This window comes from Kogia breviceps, chromosome 6, assembly GCF_026419965.1.
Source record: "Kogia breviceps isolate mKogBre1 chromosome 6, mKogBre1 haplotype 1, whole genome shotgun sequence".
Classification (NCBI taxonomy): Eukaryota; Metazoa; Chordata; class Mammalia; order Artiodactyla; family Physeteridae; genus Kogia; species Kogia breviceps.
In genome coordinates, this window is record NC_081315.1 from 61,987,606 (window position 1) to 62,008,080 (window position 20,475).

General features: G+C 43.7%; 1 pseudogene; it reads right to left on the minus strand.

Moving 5' to 3' along the window:
* Positions 1–18,878: 18,878 nt before the first annotated feature.
* Positions 18,879–19,151, minus strand: LOC131758341 (ragulator complex protein LAMTOR5 pseudogene; annotated as a pseudogene).
* Between the last annotated feature and the right edge of the window lie 1,324 nt (positions 19,152–20,475).

Here is a 20,475-nt window from a genome sequence, read left to right on the forward strand (position 1 = left end):
GAAAGTAATTAAGTCATTGTTAAGTCACTGTAATAATGGACATTTAAGTCAATGGCCTGCATTTTTATGAACAGTTAAACAACAAAAAAAAAGAGAAAATCAGAGATTTTCAAAGTCCTTACATTTAATTTAGTACATGGAGGTGGTGCTGTGGGTAACTAATTAATGGGTCCAAAAATGGATGTATTGGGCCAGAACTTGCATTTTTTAAATGAAATAGAATAGGATAAAAAGATCAGAGACATTACACATAGTACAAGTAAATATGCTCTGTAAACCTTTCACTTCGGTTAAATATGTAAATGTGTGTGTACTGGGTCAACCGTGTAATATGTATTTTCTTACTGTTCCTTGAGGTAAAACTCAAAAGGCACTGATGTAGTGCAGGCTGCTGCTGAGAGTCAGACTTTGAAGGAGAACTTAGGTTCCTTCCTAGGGATCCTGTGCTCTGTCAACAACGCAGAGTTATAGAGAACAAGGAGGAGGGTGAGGAAGAGGAGGAGAAAAGTGACCATGTTTGAGCTCTTTATTCATTCTTCCCACAAATGTGCTTGAGCAGCTTCTATGCCTTAGGCCCGGCGCTAAAATCTGGGAATTTAATGGTGAGCAAAGTCAACATGTGATCTCAGCACTTTAGAATCCAATGGGGAAACAGACATCAATCAAATAAACACAAAAGTAACTATATATGTGATACATGCTATGAAGGGAAATACGATATGAGAGCAAAAATGATGGCGTCATAATTTAGATGAGGGAGGCTACAATTAATAAGTAACCCAATTTAAAATGTCTTTAATGATAAGGAAATTTATTGTTTCATATGGCAAGAAGTCCCAAGGTCCAAAGGCTCTATCTGGTGAATTCAGCAGCTCAGTGCTGTCAGGGAAGGCCCAGGGCCCGTTCCGTTATTCCCCCTACCATCTCCAGCATTGCCAGCATGGCACTGGGTCTGCCCCACCCATGGTCCCAGGAAGGCGGAGCAGCTCCCGCTAGGACAGACAATCCTGACAATGCCCATTGGTAGCAGAGTATGTCCTTTTTCCAGAGTGGGAAAATCTCTTTCAGAAGCTTCTAGCAGACTTCTCACCCGTCATCAATCCAAACTAAGTCACATACCCACGCACGTCTAAAATGCTGGGAATGAGGGCGGCGGCGGCAGCGGCGGGAGTTGAGGATTACTGTAACTGGTCAAGGCTCTTCAGGATTTACCCTTGAACTTTTCAGGATTACATTCTTTGAGGAGTTGATACCTGAACAAAAAGGAGGAGGTGGCAATGGATGCTGGGTAGCCAATCCAGAGTCTGCTACAGGAGCTCAGGGATGACGCCTCTGAAAAAAATGACATTTAAACTTAAGATGAGTAACAGTCAGCAAGGAATGAGGAGGACGCACCTTCAGGTAGAGGGAGTAGCGTGTGTGGTCTGACTGTGCCACGTGTTAAAGGTGTACATGCAATTCCTCATTTACTACGTCGACCCAAAAAGGTAGGTGTACCTGAGGAAGAAAGCTCAAAGGGTTAAATAACGTGATCCGGTTTACAGAGCTTATAAGTCACAGAGCCAATCAGTCTAATTCCAGAGCCTAAAATCGTGGCTTCTGCCTCTACAGAGATGGTGAGAAGCCAGAAGTCACTGGCCTTTCCTGGCCACTGACTGAGGAACAGAGTGCCACCTCCAGGCCTCCTCTGCAAGGTTTCTCTGGGCCCACTGGTAGTGCAGGACCCGTGTTCATGAATAAATCCTCTAGAACTGGGTGTGCCTCCGTTCCACTGGGTGTCATGGTCCCCACCAAGCACTGTCACCAGAGCGCTAGCGCTCTCATGGTGTCAAAGCTCAGAGATGGCTGGTGGAGATGTGGAGAGTAAAATGCCCATCTTTGTGTTAACACGCCGAGAAGGTCTTAAGCAGCCTTGGTGTTTTAGGGAAATCTGTTTCTTGTACTTTCTTTCTCACATGGACATGCGTCTAAGGGACTAAGCTGGCAACAGGTTACTTCCCCTGAGCTCAGACTCCAAACTGAGTTCTGGTTCACGTTCACGTTCATCTAGATGGAATACTATTCTCTTGGGATAAATGCCCTCACAGGAGACTCTGTAGTAGCCCTTGCACTTGGCCACCCCATTAGATCAGCCTTTGTGCTCACAACGTTTGAGCCCAGCTCAGACCACCCCGGGGTACAAGCTGAGCTCTCTCCTATGTGTCACCAGAAGAAGCTCTTCTGAGGACACGAGAGGGGCACATCCACCATCCTGGTTCCCACTTGTTTCTCCCTGTCTCTTTGGTTCTGCTCCCTTCTCTCTTGTCTTCTTTCATTTGTCTGCATGCTTATTTATCTCACCAGACTGACCTCATGAGAAGCCAGTTCAATTTCTAAAGCCAGAACCTTAGGTCACTGTGCCCTTCTTTCACTTCAGCTTTGCCAAACCTTAACCCAGGAGAAATACTAGCATTTGCTGTTTGCATTCCTGCTGTCCAGGGGCCGGCATCCTCAAAATGCTTATGAAACGGGACCAACTGATTCCACCACCGTGTTCCTGCTCTCTAACCTCCCTGCAGCCCACCATCCCTTTCTTCACTTCAAAGCCGTTTATTCCTTCCATGAAGTCTCCCTGATTCTGCAGAGTGGTGGTTCTGTGACCCCACAGGAGCGTGCTGCCCCAAGTCTCAAAGGCTCATCGGCTTGTCTCCATCCTTTACTGGACATCAGAGCAGGGACGTTGTTTTTGTTTTTTGGGGGGTTTTTTTGGGTTTTGCATTATGTGGGCCTCTCTCTGTTGTGGCCTCTCCCGTTGCGGAGCACAGGCTCCGGACGCATAGGCTCAGCGGCCATGGCTCACGGGCCCAGCCACTCCGCGGCATGTGGGATCTTCCCGGACCAGGGCTTGAACCTGTGTCCCCTGCATCGGCAGGCAGGCTCTCAACCACTGCGCCACCAGGGAAGCCCGGACATTGTTGTTTTAACTCTTATATCTTCAGAACATACATAGCTGAAGTCTTTTCATAATGCGAAAAACAACCCCCCCAATTCCACTCTTTAATCCACTGTCTCTGTTTTCTTAAAAAACAAACAAAAAGCACAAAAACTATTTGCCAAGATACTAGAGACTTGAGTAAGAAACCTATGGGAGCCCATTACACACATCACACAATCTTCTGGGCCTAGTGCTGAGTTCTCCATTCCACTTTCGTCTCTCCAAGGGGACAATGGCTTCTCATTTGCCAAATCCCTCCCTGCTGATCCCTGGTGGGGAGGAGGATGGACCGTGAGCCCTGTGCGCATTAACTCACAGCGCATTCGCATTCGGGTAATCTCCCGGCCCTTCAAGGCAGCAGCTGGAGCCTACAAGTGCCTCCCATTTTGAATTGACCAGTCTCTTGCCCACGTTTTCCTTGAAAGACCTTCCTCCTCTACCCCACTCCCACTCATTCTAAATTTTCCCAGGATTCTGTCCTTGGCCCCTTCCTTCCTCCTTTCCTCCCTCTCTCTCTCTCTCTCTCACCCCACCCCCCCACCCACCTCTCCTCATAGCTTCAATTATCACTTCTCAGTGTACTTCCTTTTTTCAGAGCTGCACTTTATCTCAGCCCTTCTGGTGGTATTTATCACATTCTACTTTGTATTATTGTTATCTATCTACATTGCTTATCTCCTCTACTTGACCATAAATACCTGGAGGGCATGGTTCACATCTGATTTCATCTCTGCTGGCTGTGTCTCTCACAGCACCCACTGAAGGTCCAAATCCTAGGGATAGAAAGAGTTATGACTTACTACCTAGAAGAATTGTATTTAAGTTTCTGAAATTCTATAGAAAGAATTTGAAATGTGTTCTTGATTTCCTTCTGGAATAAAGACAATTGTTTGGAATAATGACACAATTTAGAAATTAATAATCTGCCTAATTAGCAAGCAGGTAATAGTAAATTTTACTACAAAAGACCAACATACAAATACATTTTATGTTCTGTTTCTACCTGCACATACTGAGTTTTAGTCCCTAGTGCACTGACATTCCTAAATAGTGATTTTTTTTTTTCTAGTTATGGGCGTAGCCCATGTGCACTAACTATGCACTAGGCTCACAGTGTTTGGCACCCCACATCCTGTACTATTTCAAAATCCATGTGGACCATCCATCCAGCACTTTGGCCTCTCAACTCCTTAGACCTCGTATCCACTAATCTTCGTGTCTGCTCAGCTTCAGGCATTCACTGCCATAGTTAGACCTGGAATCTCCTCTAAAATCATGGAGGCTTGTGCACCCCAGAACAGCTTGGCTCTGCCTGCCCTCAAGGCTTTAGCCCTTTGCTTTTCTTCTTAGACACAGTGGTCTCAGCAGGGCCTCATGCCTTTCCAGTGGTTGTAAAGCCCCAGTGAACGGTGTCACCGACCTCAGCCTCCTCTGGAGTCAGGACCAGACCAGCATGGCCTCCATAACACCCACTGGAGAGGGAGCTTCAGTGGTTCCAGCTCCCATGTCTGACCTGGCTGGACCCACAGAAGTTCTGGCTTCCCTAGCTGCTGCCTGGAGGGGCCCAAAACTCACCCTAGAGATATAGTGGAATTAATGTGCTGTGGAGCTGACTCTGACCATTGAGAGACAACAGCCAGGAAGAAGCCAGCAGGTAATTGCTCACCCTTCCTGCCCATCCAGGAGCTGTTCAGAGATGCAATGGTTCTGTACTTCTGGCTACCCAAGCATGACTCAGCAGCCAGCTTTATTTTCTAGAGAAGCTGTGGCAGACTGGTAATGCATCACCTTGAATCTGCTTTCTCTCCTCTCCATCATTTTCTCTTTCTCCCTCACTCCTATTTCCTTAGGATAACACCCCCTCATTAAGAATTAGCACGTGACCTTTGTCTCAGGCTCTGTTTCCTAGAGAACCCAAGCTAAGATAAGCCCTTATACTCTGTGACCACAACTTTCCATCCTTCAAGCTTATTTGCTCAGTTATTTTCTCTTCATGTGTGTTTGACCTTAAAGTGACCTCTGGTTCTTTGACCCTCTGTTTTCTTCCTCCCTGTCTTTACCCTGCTTCTTACTCAGTTTAGTGTGCAGTCCATTATTTCACACTCTTGGTATTTCTCCCCAACGATGTATTCTGCAGCAGCCAGATGAAGCCCCCGTCCTGGAGGAATCCCCCTTTTCACCTTCTTTTTCTTTTCTTTTCTTTTTTAATCTTCTTTTTCTTATGCTTGGACAGTGAGTGCTAGTGGAACAAGGTAAATATAAGCCCTGTTCTCATGGAACTTAAGATCTGGGTCAATGGTATTATATTAGACTGGTAAAGCCATTCTGGAGAGCCATCTTTACTCAAGATTAAGTACAGGGCTTCCCTGGTGGCACAGTGGTTGAGAGTCCGCCTGCCAATGCAGGGCACACGGGTTCGTGCCCCAGTCCGGGAAGATCCCACATGCCGTGGAGCGGCTGGGCCCGTGAGCCATGGCCACTGAGCCTGTGTGTCTGGAGCCTGTGCTCTGCGGCGGGAGAGGCCACAACGGTGAGAGGCCCATGTACCACAAAAAAAAAAAAAAGATTAAGTACAGCTCACTTGCAATTCTGCTTCTGAGTATACTATATAGCCCAGAAAAATTCTCACACAGGTCCCTATGGGGACACGCACAAGGATGTTTATTGAAGGTTCTTTTGTGTTATTGTGGTTAGGGAAGGTAGTTAGGTATCCATTTCCAGGAGAATGGATATGTAAATTGTTCATGGAGATATGCCGTAGAATATTATACAGTACTTAGAACAACAGATTTGATATTCACAAGGAAAAATGATATACCTTAAATATATAGTATCTAATAGAAAAATGAAAGAAATGTGAGATATGTATATATATAACACCATACTCTGCATAAATCAAAAATATGCATAAAATAATTTGCAAAAACACATACAAATAAAAAGATATAAAATTAGCACATTGGAATGTTTGCCTCTGTGGGAGAAGGGGAATGGGAGTAGAATATTTGAACAAAGGAAAGAATAAGGCAAAAAGAAAAAACTCTGGAGAAGGAGAGATAGAATAGAAGCAAAGAATTAAGAGACATATTTTCCAATATTGACAAGTGTTATAAAGACTATAAAACAGAATGTAGGTTGGATTTGGAAGACGACTTCCAAGAGGTGGTCAGAGGAGACCTTCCTGAAGAGGGAGCATTTGAGTGAAACCTACCATAGGATGCTCCAGGGGAAGTGCATGCAGGGCAGAGAGAAGAGCAAAAGCAAAGGCCAGGAGGCCACAAGGAGCTTGGTGAGGTGCAGGGGCAGGAAGAAGTCCATGGTGGCTGGAACATGTGAGCTTGGAGGAGTGGGCTGCAGGATAAGTCAGTGGAGGAAAGCTTGGAGTCAGATTGCATAGGGCCCTGGAGGCACTAATAAAAAGTTAGGGGTTTTGGCCACTGTATATTCTTGATACCAACCACTTCTGGTTGCTAAAGACTCCCTAGCAATCCTACTGAATTTGCTTGGTCAGATCTTTCTCTCTATTATAATAAAAATGGCCAACTTTTTCCTCTTTCTTTAAACCTTATTCTCACCACTCTTACTCATGGCGGGTAGCCTCACTGACTCTTTGCAGAGAAAAGAGTAATAATGATTGTCATGAAATGAATTGTGTGTCGTCCGCCCACCCTCGCTCCAAATTCATATGTTGAAGTCCTAACTCCCAGTACCTCAGAACATGACCTTATTTGGAAATAGGGTCATTGTAGATGGGGTTAATTAATATGAGGTCTACAGTGTGGGCCCTAATGCAATATGACTGATGTCTTTATAAAAAGGAGAAATTTGGACACAGAGACAGACACACATACAGGGAAGATGACGTAAAGTGACCCAGGGGGATGGCCATCTACAAACCAAAGACAGAAGCCTGGAACAGACCCTTCCCTCACAGCCCTCAGAAGGAAGGAACCCTGCCAACACCTTGGTTTCGAATTTCCAGCGTCCAGAACTGGGAGACAGTAAAGCTCCTGGGTGGTTGTTAAGCTACCCGGTTTGAGGTCAGAACTCTGAAATGGGTCTCACTGGGCTAAAATCAAGGTGTCATCAGGGCCGTGTTCCTTCTGGAGGCGGTGGAAGAGAATCTGTTGCCTGGCCTCTTGCGACTTCTGGAAGTTTATGTTCCTTGGCTCGTGGTCCCCTCCATCTTCAAGGCCCGGCATCTTAGCATCTTCAAAGCTCTCTCTGACTCTGACCTTTCTGGCTCCCTCTTTCACTTATAAGGACCCTTGTCATTACATTCGGCCCGCCCAGATAATCCAGGATAATCTCGTCATCTCAAGATCCCTACCTTAATCACATCTGCAGAGTCCTGTTTTGCAAGTGTAATATCTTCACAGGTTCTAGAGATTAGGGCGTGTATTTGGGGGGAGCTGTCATTTTGCCTACCGCACTCAGTAATCTGGCTTCCCACCACTTTACCGAAGATACTTTCCCAGAGGTCACCAATTTCTAGTTTCCTTAGAAATACGTGTGTCTTAGTTGACCTCTCAGCAGCATTGAATGCAGGTACTTCTCACAGGAGTGGCCTCAGTGACCGTGTATTCTCCCAAGTTTCTTTCCTTCTTCACAACAGTAGACCCGCCTTCCCAGTCTCCCTTGCCAATGACTCTGTCTCTAAACGTAAATGTTGAAAGTCCTTGCTCCCCTAAGCAAGGTTGTCTCTCCTCTTTGTCAGGGACCAACCTCTTAAAAGTAGTGCCCCCTTTCAGTTCTGCAGTAAAGACGGAGAAACATAGAGAACCCCTCGTTTCCATCCCTATTTGCGTGCTGGTGACTCCCGAATCTCCATTTCCACATGGCTCTTCTCTTCCGTGATCCGGAATAGCTTGTTCAGCTACCTTTGTGATATTTCCACTCAGGGACCAAGATACAGGTCACTCGATATCAACATGTCCAAAAGTAAAGGAACATCTTGTCCCCAAGAACTAATGACTCCTTCGGTGTCTCTTATACGAATAAGCTGTTTTCCAGTTAGATTTCTTAGTTTGGAATTTAGGGAGTCATGCCTTTCTCCTTCTCTCCCTCACTCCCCATAAGAAATGTGTCCCAAGGTCCTGAAAATTCTGCCACACTCATCTCTCTAATATTCAGGAGATTCTCTCCATCACCACCGTCAACATCTTCTCTTGCCTGAGCTGCCGAGAGAGTCACCTCATCGTTTCTCAGCGGCCACTCCTGCTCCCACACCAAGCCCCAGCCCATTCCCTACATGTTGTCAAAGTGATCTTTTTAGAACATAAAGCAGACTTTGTCACTTCTCTGCTCAAAGCCCATTAATCTAATAGGCATGTAGCCACAGTGCTTACAGCCGTATGTTAGCAAGGACCTGTGGAATTATATGGGACCTGGAAAAAAATCATTGCCCCCCGTGCTACAAAAGAGAAAAATACAAAGTGTTGAATTAAGTATCTACAAAGGATGACATTATGCTAACTAGCAATTCAAGTGTACGTGTGAGTATATGTGTATATTTGTATGTATATGCATATATATTATCAATTTTAAAGCAGAAAAGAAAAGGAATAATTTAGCCATATAAAAACACAACTTTAAAAATTATTAAATTTTTTTCAAAAAACATATGTCTGCATTTTCGTGATGCCAATATATTTGCTTAATATGCTGTGGAAGTGGAGCCTCCAAAAGTCAGAGTGCATAGGGCCTATAAAAAATCCCCAAACAGGGGCTTCCCTGGTGGCGCAGTGGTTGAGAGTCCGCCTGCAGTTGCAGGGGACGTGGGTTCGTGCCCCGGTCCGGGAAGATCCCACATGCTGCGGAGCGGCTGGGCCCGTGAGCCATGGCCGCTGAGCCTGCGCGTCCGGAGCCTGTGCTCCACAATGGAAGAGGCCGCAGCAGTGAGAGGCCCATGTACCGCAAAAAAAAAAAAAAAAAAAAAAAAAAAAAAAAAAAAATCCCCAAACATTTCTACCTCCAAGGCCTTCCCACTGCACTTACTATAAAGTCTCAAATCTTTAATGTGGCTTTCCAGCAAGTCAGGCTGAATTCTGTAGCTTTCCTTGGGAGGTGTCCATACTGAAGGAATACACTGGCCTCCTAGGCAGCCCTAGACCAGTGCATCTGCTCACCCGAGGAGCTTGTTCAAATGCAGGTTCTGACTCGGTAGGTCTGGGAGGAGGCTGAGATGCTGCACTGCATTTTTCATAAGCTCCCAGGTGAATCACACTTAGAGTGGAAAGACCCCAGAGGGCAGCCTTGCCTCCTTCTGCTGTGGCCACTCCAGTAACGCTAAGAGCTCCATAGTGTCTCAACTGGTTTGGAGGTTCAAGGACTAAGACATGCTTGTAACCTGATGGAAAATTTTTGTGGAAGAAGAAGATGATTTTAAGGATTAGAAGCTGAGAGACCACGACGCTTTCCTGTATGCAGTATTGGAGCTGAATGTGAGGGGAGAGATAGCAGGAGAAGCAAATACACTTACCTTTGTGTGTGCTCCTGCTCTGGATGTTCACACACCCCTGGGCCTGCCCCTAAGCCTGTTTCCCTAATGCTAGCATCTGGCTGAGGCTTTGCCTGTGTCACAGCTTTTATCAAGCCGTTTTATAATCCTATGTTTATGTACCTGTTTTAGGATTAAACTGTAAACTCCTATGCAGCCCAGATGAGTTCTTCTTCGAGGTAATCATTCAGTAGAAGTCCATTAATAAAAGAAGGACGTTACATCCCCACTCAAGTATAACTTCCACCCAGTAGGCAACATTGTTCTGGAATGCTGGGAAATAATTCCATCCCATACGACAACCTTGGGTACAGTAACTAGAGATGTGTTGGCTGTTTTGACATTCAGTTGCCGAATGCCCAACAAATGGAAATAGCACTTAGCAACAGCTCTATAAATGGCAGCCCTAGCTATAAATTTAAAAAGAACACCCATGCCTATCTAGTAATATCTAGTGAAATGGAGCAGGACCCTGTGGTCTATGCCCCGCATGTCCTCAGCCTGCCTTTTGTCTGTGGAAAAACTTTAGCCAAAGAATAAGTTTAATCAGAGAAGTGAAAAAATAGAGAAACAAAGGAAAACAGTCAAAGGAGACCAAATAATAATAGTTTAGTCATTAAACATAGTCAAGGACCTTTAGTTCCTCTTTAAGGGATACAGGTAATATTCTGAGCCATATCCACCCGCACCAGGTGGAAGAAGTTAAGTACGTGATGAGCAGGCTGTAGCCATGACATAAGCTGCCACAATTCCGAGAACTGGCCTCAAAGAAATGGAAACAAACCGACCTGAAGATTAACCGTACCTGAAGCCATCAAGATGATGCTGGTCAGACTACCAGTGACCAATTTCAAGACGACTGTCAGAGCCGACTGTACTGTTTCTGCATGTAGCCCCCTCCCTCCGTCTATAAAAGTTCTTGCCCACTGGTTGTAGGAAGCGGGGAGTCAGCCTTTGGACAGGCGTCCACCCTCCCCGCCCCAGCTGCCGGCATCCAAAATAAAGCAGACTTCCCTTTCCACCAACCTTGCCTCTCTATTGGCTTTTGAGTGACAAGCAGCCAGACTGCACTTTCAGTTACACTGGGATATCATAAACTGTTTGTTAATAGTAGCTGAGTTCTGTTATTGGTTTGTTCCATTTGTTGTTTATGTCGTTGTTATTAATATGTTAATTGTATTAGACATAGTGACAACTTCCAAAGTAATGAAAGATAGATAAAGACAACTTGACTGTTATTATTGTTTTTCATTTGGCTCTTTTAGAGTATTGTGCCATGTGGATATGGGCTATTATTTGCACACCCTGTCATTTAAACAGGAAAAACCTGGCTTGAACTATATTTATCTTTCCATGTAACCATTCAAGAGGAACTAAAGCCATTAGGACTTCAGTGGAGATATAAAGTTGTCCTATTTCCCAAACCCAGACTGTCTGTAACTGATGCTTCCTCTCAGAAAGTCCTCCAGACACAAAAGGTTTCATTTAATCATCCAGCAATAACATTTCCCTGAAAGAAGAGTAACTGAGATCCCTATTTAGTTTCAGTACTTCAGAGGGTCAAGTTGTTTTTCAGATTTTGCTCAGTCTGTGTAAACAGTGTGCTGCTAAGTGAGCTCATTGGATGCCATAATGCCAGGCAGAATCATCTGCTCAAAGAAAGCAAATAATAAATCATCTCCAGGCCTATATCAAGCCAGCATGTTGCATGAAGAAGCCGGTGAAACAAGACTTCGTAGTCTTCTGTCTTAGCACACTGTCAGATGTCACTGTTTATTTCATGATCTGGCCAATCGGGATCACCACAGATTAACCTAAGCTACGTGACCCTCTCCTTTTCTCTGACCATGCTATTCTTTGTTACCGACTTGGCAATTTACATGTCCACCTTCCCTTTGGAGACCCGAATTGGGAGTAAACCACCAATTTAATTGTCAATGTGGTCCATTTAAAACAGGTTCCTACGTTTGTTCTGATCTCTATTTCATTTTATAAAGGCCAAGTTTCTGTAACTACTTATCAGGGGCTGGCCATAGGATACACAGTATCTTCTCAGCCAGGTATTTGCAAACATTCCCAGTATCCCTAACACAGAATGGGTGGTCCATCATTATTTCTTTTTTTTTTTTTTAATATTTATTTATTTAGGCTGCAACGGGTCTTAGTTGCGGCATGCAGGCTTCTTAATTGTGGCATGCACATGGGATCTAGTTCCCAGACCAGGGATCAAACCCAGGCCCCCTGCATTGGGAGCACAGAGTCTTACCCTCTGGACCACCAGGGAAGTCCCCATCATTATTTCTTGAATGGATGCATACTCATTGCTAGGCTCCTTCCTATAAGACCAGAGGTGAACACGACTTTGTTTTCTAGCAATTTAATAAAAGTGAAAATGCTTGAGGATCAATTTCTTTTTTAATTATAGATTTTTATTAGAAATTCTGCAACTGTGATTAAGAGTTATTTTATTTTTCCTCATCACTGAATGGCTCGTTTATTGAGAGAACATTTCAGAAAGTACATAATTAGCACACTCTCCAGGAGCTGATTGTAATGACTCGCCCTTGAACAGATTTTCTGTAGGAGTTGAGTCTCCCTGGTGCTGGAAGAAGATGGCTTTGAGGGACTTGCTGTAGGGAGAATGGACGTCAAAGTTTGGCCTCGGACCAGAGAGTAAATATCTGGTTCCAGTTGCAGATCCCTGGTGAAGCAGAAATAGCATTGCCCTTGTGGAGAGAGTAGGTTCAGAGGAATGAAGTAGTGAAGGGGGTGGGTGTCCAGATCCTTGTAAATGATTCACCTTCTGCCTTCACACCCCACCTACACACCAGCTAGAAGGAAGCACACTCTAGGCAATGCTTCCTGAGAGGGCAGTGGGTCCGAAACTTCTTATGAGTCCATGTTTGTCTAAGTCAGTGGTTCTCACATTTTTGGTCTCAGATGAGTTTTACAGTCTTAAAATTATTGAGGACTCCAACATACTTTTGTTTATGTGGGTTATATCTATCAACATTTACCATGTTCAAAAGTAAAACTGAGAAAATGTTTGTAAGTATTTATCTTAAAATAACTGCTATACACCATTAAATATTAACATAAATGACATCATTTAATGAGAAATAACTGGTTCCAAAAAATAGTGAAGTGAAGCGTTGTCTTATGGTTTTGCAAATCTTTTTAATGTTTGACTTAATAGAAGATAACTAGATTTGCATACTGACTTCTACATTCAGTCTGGTGTTATACCACATACCATGTAGTGCCTGGGAAAGTCCACTGAATGGGAATTTAAAAGGCAGATAAGAGATCAGTATTGTCTTAATAATTCTGATCTGTAACTCCCTGAAAAGCTCTTGGGGACTCCCATGGGTTGCCAGGCCACAATTCGAGAACCACTGTTCTAATTTATAAGCCCCATACTCCATTATATGTCATGGATGGTCCCAAAGGCATCTTACCACAGTGGCTGTCTTTGGGATTCAGTTCAATTGGCTTCCCAAGCTCAAACTTCCAACAATTGGAAAAAAAAAAAAAAGAAGGCTGTGAATTACTCAGCTTTCGGGTGCTTTTTCAATTCCCAAGTGTAAGTGAATGAATGAATAAATGAATGAAGTAATGAAATTGTTCCTCAATTTTAGTACTTTCATTTTCTTCATCTTAAAATCAGATTGTAGTCCCCATCATGAAGCTGGATTAGCTGCATTCAATCTGAGATTAACAGAGATTAGAAAAATTTTTGCCTTTTTGTATGATCTTTTATCACTTGCTCCTAAATCTTTTTTTTTAAAAATTTTATTTATTTATTTATTTTTGACTGTTTTGGGTCTTCACTGCTGTTTGTGGGCTTTCTCTAGTTGTGACAAGCAAGGGCTACCCTTGGTTGTGGTGGCTTCTCTTGTTGTGGAGCACGGGCTTCTAGGCTTGCAGGCTTCAGTAGTTGTGGCGCACGGGCTCAGTAGTTGTGGCTCATGGGCTTAGTTGCTCCACAGCATGTGGGATCTTCCTGGACCAGAGCTTGAACCTGTGTCCCCTGCATTGGCAGGCAGATTCTTAACCACTGCACTACCAGGGAAGTCCTGCTCCTAAATCTTATAAAGCATGGAGGGAAAACTGCCACATGCTGGGCTTCTAGTCACCTATAATCATTCATTCAGCCAAATCATTCATTGACTAAATCATTCATTCTGCCAACAGACTTTTATTCAACTTTGGGGATTCAAAATTTTAAAAGGCAAGGTCTCTGTCTTCTAGAAGTTCACAGTCAAATAGAAGATGCTGTGACTTTATAATCCGTGTGTACATTTATTCAGCATGCTCTAATCCATTCAGCAAATATTTGGAGGGCATCTATTATGAGCCATGATTAAAGCAGGTAGGCAAAAAGCCATTTCTTGTCTTGTGGAATTCAACCAACTGGGGCTACAAACCCAAATAAGTAATTAAAATATAAACTCTCATGACTTATAACAATAAAAGTAAGTACAAAACTCTCCAGGAACTTGGAGGAGAAAGTGAATATTTGGCTAGGAAAGTTAAGGAAGATTTCTGACTTGGCAAGAGGCTAGGCAACAGGAACATTGTTTCTGTGATCTGAAAGAGCCAGGTTCTAATGCCACCTCCTCGTCACTCTAACCTCTCTCAGTCTAAATCACAAGTTTGTGGATACGAATGGGAGCATGTCTGTGTAGTACCCAGGACAGTGTTGATTATGATAATTAGCGAAGTGATGGCATTCTTTAGTTGGAAATGAATCAGGCATATGTTCTAGGTGAGGAAAATGACACATGCAAAAGCCAGGAGATGTAAAAAAAGCATAGCATATCCTGGAAGCAGATGAAATAGAACAAAGTTGATAAAGTTGGTCAAGTAAAATACCACAAGGTCCTTATTGAGGTAAGGTCAGGATTTCATTGCTTTTGCTCAAAAATCACTCCCTATACCACCTACAAAGAAAAATAAGATATAAAAGCCTTTGATAAAGTAAATCACAATGCTGAAAAAAGACAAATAGGAGTAGCTTTCTGAGTATAAGACTAGGTAACATTTTACAGTTTTTATCAAAAAGTGAATCTGGGGCTTCCCTGGTGGCGCAGTGGTTGAGAGTCTGCCTGCCGATACAGGGGACACGGGTTCGTGCCCCGGTCCCCATGCCGCGGAGCGGCTGGGCCCATGAGCCATGGCCACTGAACCTGCGCGTCTGGAGCCTGTGCTCTGCAAAGGGAGAGGCCACAACAGTGAGAGGCCCGCGTACCGGAAAAAAAAAAAAAAAAAAAAAAAAGTGAGTCTGCATGGAAATGGGCTTTCCAGGGAGCTAGAGGAAAAGATATGATTAAGAGATTCCTGACACTCACCGTCGTTTCTCCCCTTGGATGAAGTTGTGGCTTTGTCAACGTTGAATCTGGATCAAGAACCAGCAGAACGCCACGTTTGTAAACATTCTCTTGAACAGAAGGCCAGAGTTTGTACATTGTTCAGGGATGGTGCTGTAAGTTTACACATAAAAGTGCAATGGTGGCACTTTTTTCAGATCCAAGGAACCTCTGCCATGCAGGGACAGTGCCGCCAGAGCAGCTGTGGCCACCAGAGCAGCTGTGCCCACCAGAAATGCTAGAGGCTGGGAGAAGCTAGGCTTTGTGGCCACTCTGCATCCTGTGAAATCTCGAATCTGAATTAACTCCCCAGGGCTGCCTTCAAAAACTACCACAAACCAGGTCCTTAAAACAACAGAACTATATCATCCCACAGTTCTGGAGACTAGAAGTCTGACACCAAGATGTTGGCAGTCCCATGCTCGCTCTGAAACTGGAAGGGGAGAATCCTGCTTTGCCTCTTTGGTGGCCATCAATCCTTGGCATTCCTTGTCTTGTAGCTACAGGGCCTCCATCATCATGTAGCATTCTCCCTTTGCGACTGTTGTCCAAATTTCACCTTTTCATAAGGACATCGTTTATATTGGATTAGAGCCCACCCTAATGGCCTCATCTTAACTTGATCCCACCTGCAAAGACCAGTTTCCACATAGGGTCACATTCCTAGGTACCAGGGATTAGGACTTCAAACATACATTTTCAGTGTAATATAATTCAACCCATAACAGTATCCTTGGTGAATTAGTTTTGGAACTGAATCTAACAGTGTGTGTGTGTGTGTGTGTGTGTGTGTGTGTGTGTGCGCGCGCGCGTGCGCGTGTGTGTGTGTATCTGTGTCCGTGGTGGTGGAGTGAGACAGAGTCCCTCTTTCACCTGTCCAACACCTACCTGAAATAATACAGAGTCATAAAACTAATATATCAGAGTGCCTTTGACTTACAATGTTTAAAGTCAATTTAGGTATCATTTGTGAAGTAAAGAATAATTTGCTATGTCTAGAAAATAAGTTTGGGCCAAATTATGAGATAACAAGGTGTTTGTACATAACCATTTAGGGATTGAAGAGCTATTGATATTTCTAAGTAACGAAGTGATATGAGTAGACTTGGTTACAGAAAGGTTGCTCTGGCAATAGTGTGAGTGATGGGTAATTTTCCAGGGCAAATCTTAGAGGCAGAAATAACAATTAGAAAATCACTCCAAGAGTCTGGAGAAAGAAACTGACTGGGGAGGCCTGGGGATATAGGTGTATATGGCAGTGGACAGGTATGCTGGACCAAACAGTGACCAGAAAGAGGAGAGGAGGAGAGTGATTAGGAACATTCTGAGTGACATGTTGGATGTGACTAGTAAGAAAGACAGAAGAATTGAGGTCGACTCTGAGGTGATGAGTTTGGCTAAGTGGTGAGAACATGTCACCATTAATGGGGATGGAAAGCACAGGAGAAAATGCACATTTTCTAAAAAGTGAAGTGAATAACAATGCAATATAGAGGGTGCTATACAGGGATAACAAAGGCATGAAGGTTATTAAAAATATTTGTGAAAAACTGCCTTTGTCTGGGCAGTTATGCAAGGACACTGAGGTGCAGTGTCCTCTACTTTAAACGTCCGCAGTTACCCCACACTCAAAATGACCCAAAGGATTGATTTGTCCCCTTTACTATCAACTTGCCCCATTCCCCCACAAACAGTCCTGTATTCCCTACCTTGGTAGGTAGCACCATCATTTACCTGTCTCTTAAGCCATGAATCTGTTATCTCCCTCTCCCCAGATCCTCATATCTAGTCATCAAGTCTTGCGTCATCTTATAAATCTCTTGAATTGACCTGGCCTCTTCATTTCCATGGCGTCTGCTTTCCTGAAGGTTCTAGTCCTCTCACATCTGCTTCATTGTCACAGCACCTTACCAAGTCAATCCACCGGTGCACTTGAACTCACTCCAGTGACACAGTCGGAGTGCTCTTTGCAGAATGCAAGTCTGATCCTATTGCTGTGAGACTTAGCAATGTCATGTTACTGAGACTCAGCTTATCCACACTAAGACCTTTCCCTGCCCCCTGCCTCACAGCCTGCCAAACCAGGTCCAAACTCCATAACATGACCTACAAAGCCTTGGATGTTTTTGCTCCTGCTTATCTCTAGACTTTGTCTCCTTCTATATGTGCTGCCTTCAGCACATTTTAGCCCATTTAAGAATTGTGGAACTTTATAATCTCTGGATATTTCTTGCTTCTGCTTTGCATGGTGTTTCCTCCACCTGGGTGTCCTTCCCCTGCTGCTCCCCTGGAATCCCCTCCCCTTTCATACTCTCCCTGACACTTTCGTGCATAACTCATCTTACTCTCTTTCTCTCTTCTACTTCTGTATCATGACGTGCTTCCCTTGTTCCACTTACAACAGCACTGTGTCATTTTTGATGCTGCTGACTCCGCAGGTCATCCACAATCTCCCTGAGGGCAGGACTGTCCAAATTCCATTCCACAAGCAGACTGGGCATCTGTTTTGTTTCATGCACTGTCCTTTTGCTCAAGATACAAAGATGAATGGGTTCCTCACTTCAAGTTTCTGAAACCTGTGGACCAAAGAATTGGATAATTCAAACATTGAAAAGGAGCTTATCGCTTAATAAGAGAGTCAAGGAAAATAAAAATGTAGAAAGAAAAAATAAGTTGGTACAGTCAAAAGTGAATTATTACAGGTCAGAATTTTAATGGGTTTGGTTAAAAGCCACCGCAAGACATACAGGCCAGGGTAACTACAGTATTATCTTCAAGGCAAACCATACAGATCAAAACAGAACAAAGTGAGAGTGAATTTCCAAATATAAAAATGATGACATTTTTCAATTCTTTTGAAGAAGAAGTCACTAGACCGATACATTGCCTCTGACATTTTATTCACACCAACTAAAGTAACTCTCAACTCTGCTTTGCTCCACTCAAAATAGAGAAATGGTATACAAATAAGTGTATTTTAAAAAAATAGTAGAGTAGCTAAGGTATTCATTATCTGATCAGAACTGGCCTCCGGAATCATCTGACCTGACTTTTAACTGACAGAAAATTTTTCTGCCACTGCCATCAGCACCTGTAATCTAGCCACACCCATTTCTCCCTGGGGTCAGTGCAGTCAGGTCCAGTCTGAACTTCCCTGCTCCTCTCTTGGTCTCTAATATAGCCTTCTTTGTTCTTTTTCCCACCTTCTAACCAGATTTATTAAACATAACAAAATTCTCTCTACAAAGTGACCTATACCTTCAAAACATGCTAATGCCGTACGCCAACACATACATATATGGAACCAAAAAAATATATATGGTTCTGAAGAACCTAGGGGCAGGACGGAAATAAAGACACAGACCTACTAGAGAATGGACTTGAGGACACAGGGAGGGGGAAGGGTAACCTGGGACAAAGTGTGGCATGGACATGTATACACTACCAAATGTAAAATCGATAGCTAGTGGGAAAGAGCCGCATAGCACAGGGAGATCAGCTCGGTGCTTTGTGACCACCTAGAGGGGTGGGATAGGGAGGGTGGGAGGGAGATGCAAGAGGGAAGAGATATGGGAACATATGTATATGTATAACTGATTCACTTTGTTGTAAAGCAGAAACTAAGACACCATTGTAAAGCAATTATACTCCAATAAAGATGTTTTTAAAAAAAGAAAAGAACAAAGAGAGGGTTTTAGATTTAGAAAGAAATTTCCAAACTCTCATTCATTGGCTGGAGAAATGAAGAGACATAACCAAGGTCATACATGGCTTATTGGTAGCTGTGTGGGACAAGAGCCAAGAATCTGTGATCTCCAGCTCATTGGACCAAAAAAAAGCTATTTTCTTAACTAGTATTTTGATAAGTCAATCCATAGAATGTCCAAAAGCAGCTTACTCTAAAATTAATGGAAAAGTGTCCAATGCACATTCCATGACTGGCCTAACTACTGGAACTCTCCTAGTTCTATAAGATAATTAACACAATGTATGATTGAGTCCCTGTGACAGGCTGCTGGGGAAAGGATACGAAATGTCAAGAGGCCGTTTTGTGCACTGCCGTTGTAATGCCATCGCGTTTCTAGATCATGATAATGTTCCCTGATTCTAGACACACCATAGGAATATCAGTGGGGGCCAAGGTCAACTTAGCTGCTTGCTGGGCTAGAACAAATATTGCCCCATCATGCTCATCTGACAGGGTTCTGCAGCAGCCCAGATCGAGTCCTTGTGAACCTGTGCACGGGACTCTAACAGTGGATGGATTCTTCACTGTGTCCTCCAGGTGCTACTCCAAGGTTGCCTCCATCCTGCTGTCCGCCCCCTGGGCAGGACCCCAAGGTGTGTCACCTTCTCCTTCTTTGTTCTGAAGTTCCAGTCCCCAGTTTAGCTTGCAGGTCACTGCATGGTCTGCAGATCCATCAATAGGAGGCAGTCTACTTTCAGTCAAAAACGCTCCAAACACTTTCCCTTCTCAGGGCCTTTGTTAAAGGCTAGATGAAACGAAAAGGCTCAGCAGATCTAGATCAGCAAAACTATCTTGAAATTATTCAGTATTCGAAATTTCAAAAGTGAAAACACTAACCTAGTCGTGGTGGAAAAACTGTGAATCTGGTGGAACTTGCTTCCACCTGTTTTGTGGTTTAGTCCTGTTTCGCTTTTGAATTACATCGCTATTACATGTGTCTTGGGGAAGAGAGAAACGATAGTCTTTTCAGAATTTAAGTCTTCTTTAGGTCTTAATTTAATCCTGCTTTCGCTGTGTGAATGAAGGCGTCTCCTTACCTTCCAGCCGTGGGTCTCACCTTGCATTAGCCTTACGTAGGGAAGCCTTGACCCTCCTGCTCTACCTCACTCCTGTTAAAATGCTCCTTGCTCCTCTATTCCTCCCTTCTGGGCTGCCATCAGCCTTCACCTAGACTACTGTAGCAGCTGCATCACTGGTCTCACTACTGTTACTTCTAATCCTTTCAATCCATTCTCCACACAGCAGCAGACTATTAGAATAGGTCAGATCACTCTCTGCTTAAAATCCTTCAGGGGCTTCCCACTTCATTAGAATAAAATCCCCACTTCTCTTGCTGCCCCATGAAAGCCCCATGATCTGGCTCCTGCCACCGCCCGCCCCCCACCCCCAGCCGCCGACAGATCTGGTCATTGGATTTCCATTAAGGTTCCTACTCCATCCGGTCATGATCTTTCACCCTCAAGACTTTGCACTTCCTGTTTCCTCTCCCTGGGAATTTTCTACCTCTTCCTAAAATGACAGCTTCTTTCATCTTCGGATCTCAGCTGAAATATCACCTTCTCTATGGAAATCTTATCAGCTCACAGCCTCTAAAGATGGCCTCCCTTTTGTCCCTTTCTTTGTTCGTTTGTTTTCCCATAACGTTTATCACAAGTTATTGTTACGTCTTTGTTTATTTGTAATTAATTAACTTATTGGTCTTTGGGGCTGAAAGTGAGCTCCATTTAAAAAAAAGAGGTGTCTCTGACTCGTTCACATTGGTATTCTCGGTGCCTAGAACATTAACTGGCTCATAGTAAGCCACTCAATACATATTTATTGAATGAGTAATACTTTATTACACACTTTATGTATATTTATATAAAATTTTACAATTTTAATTATG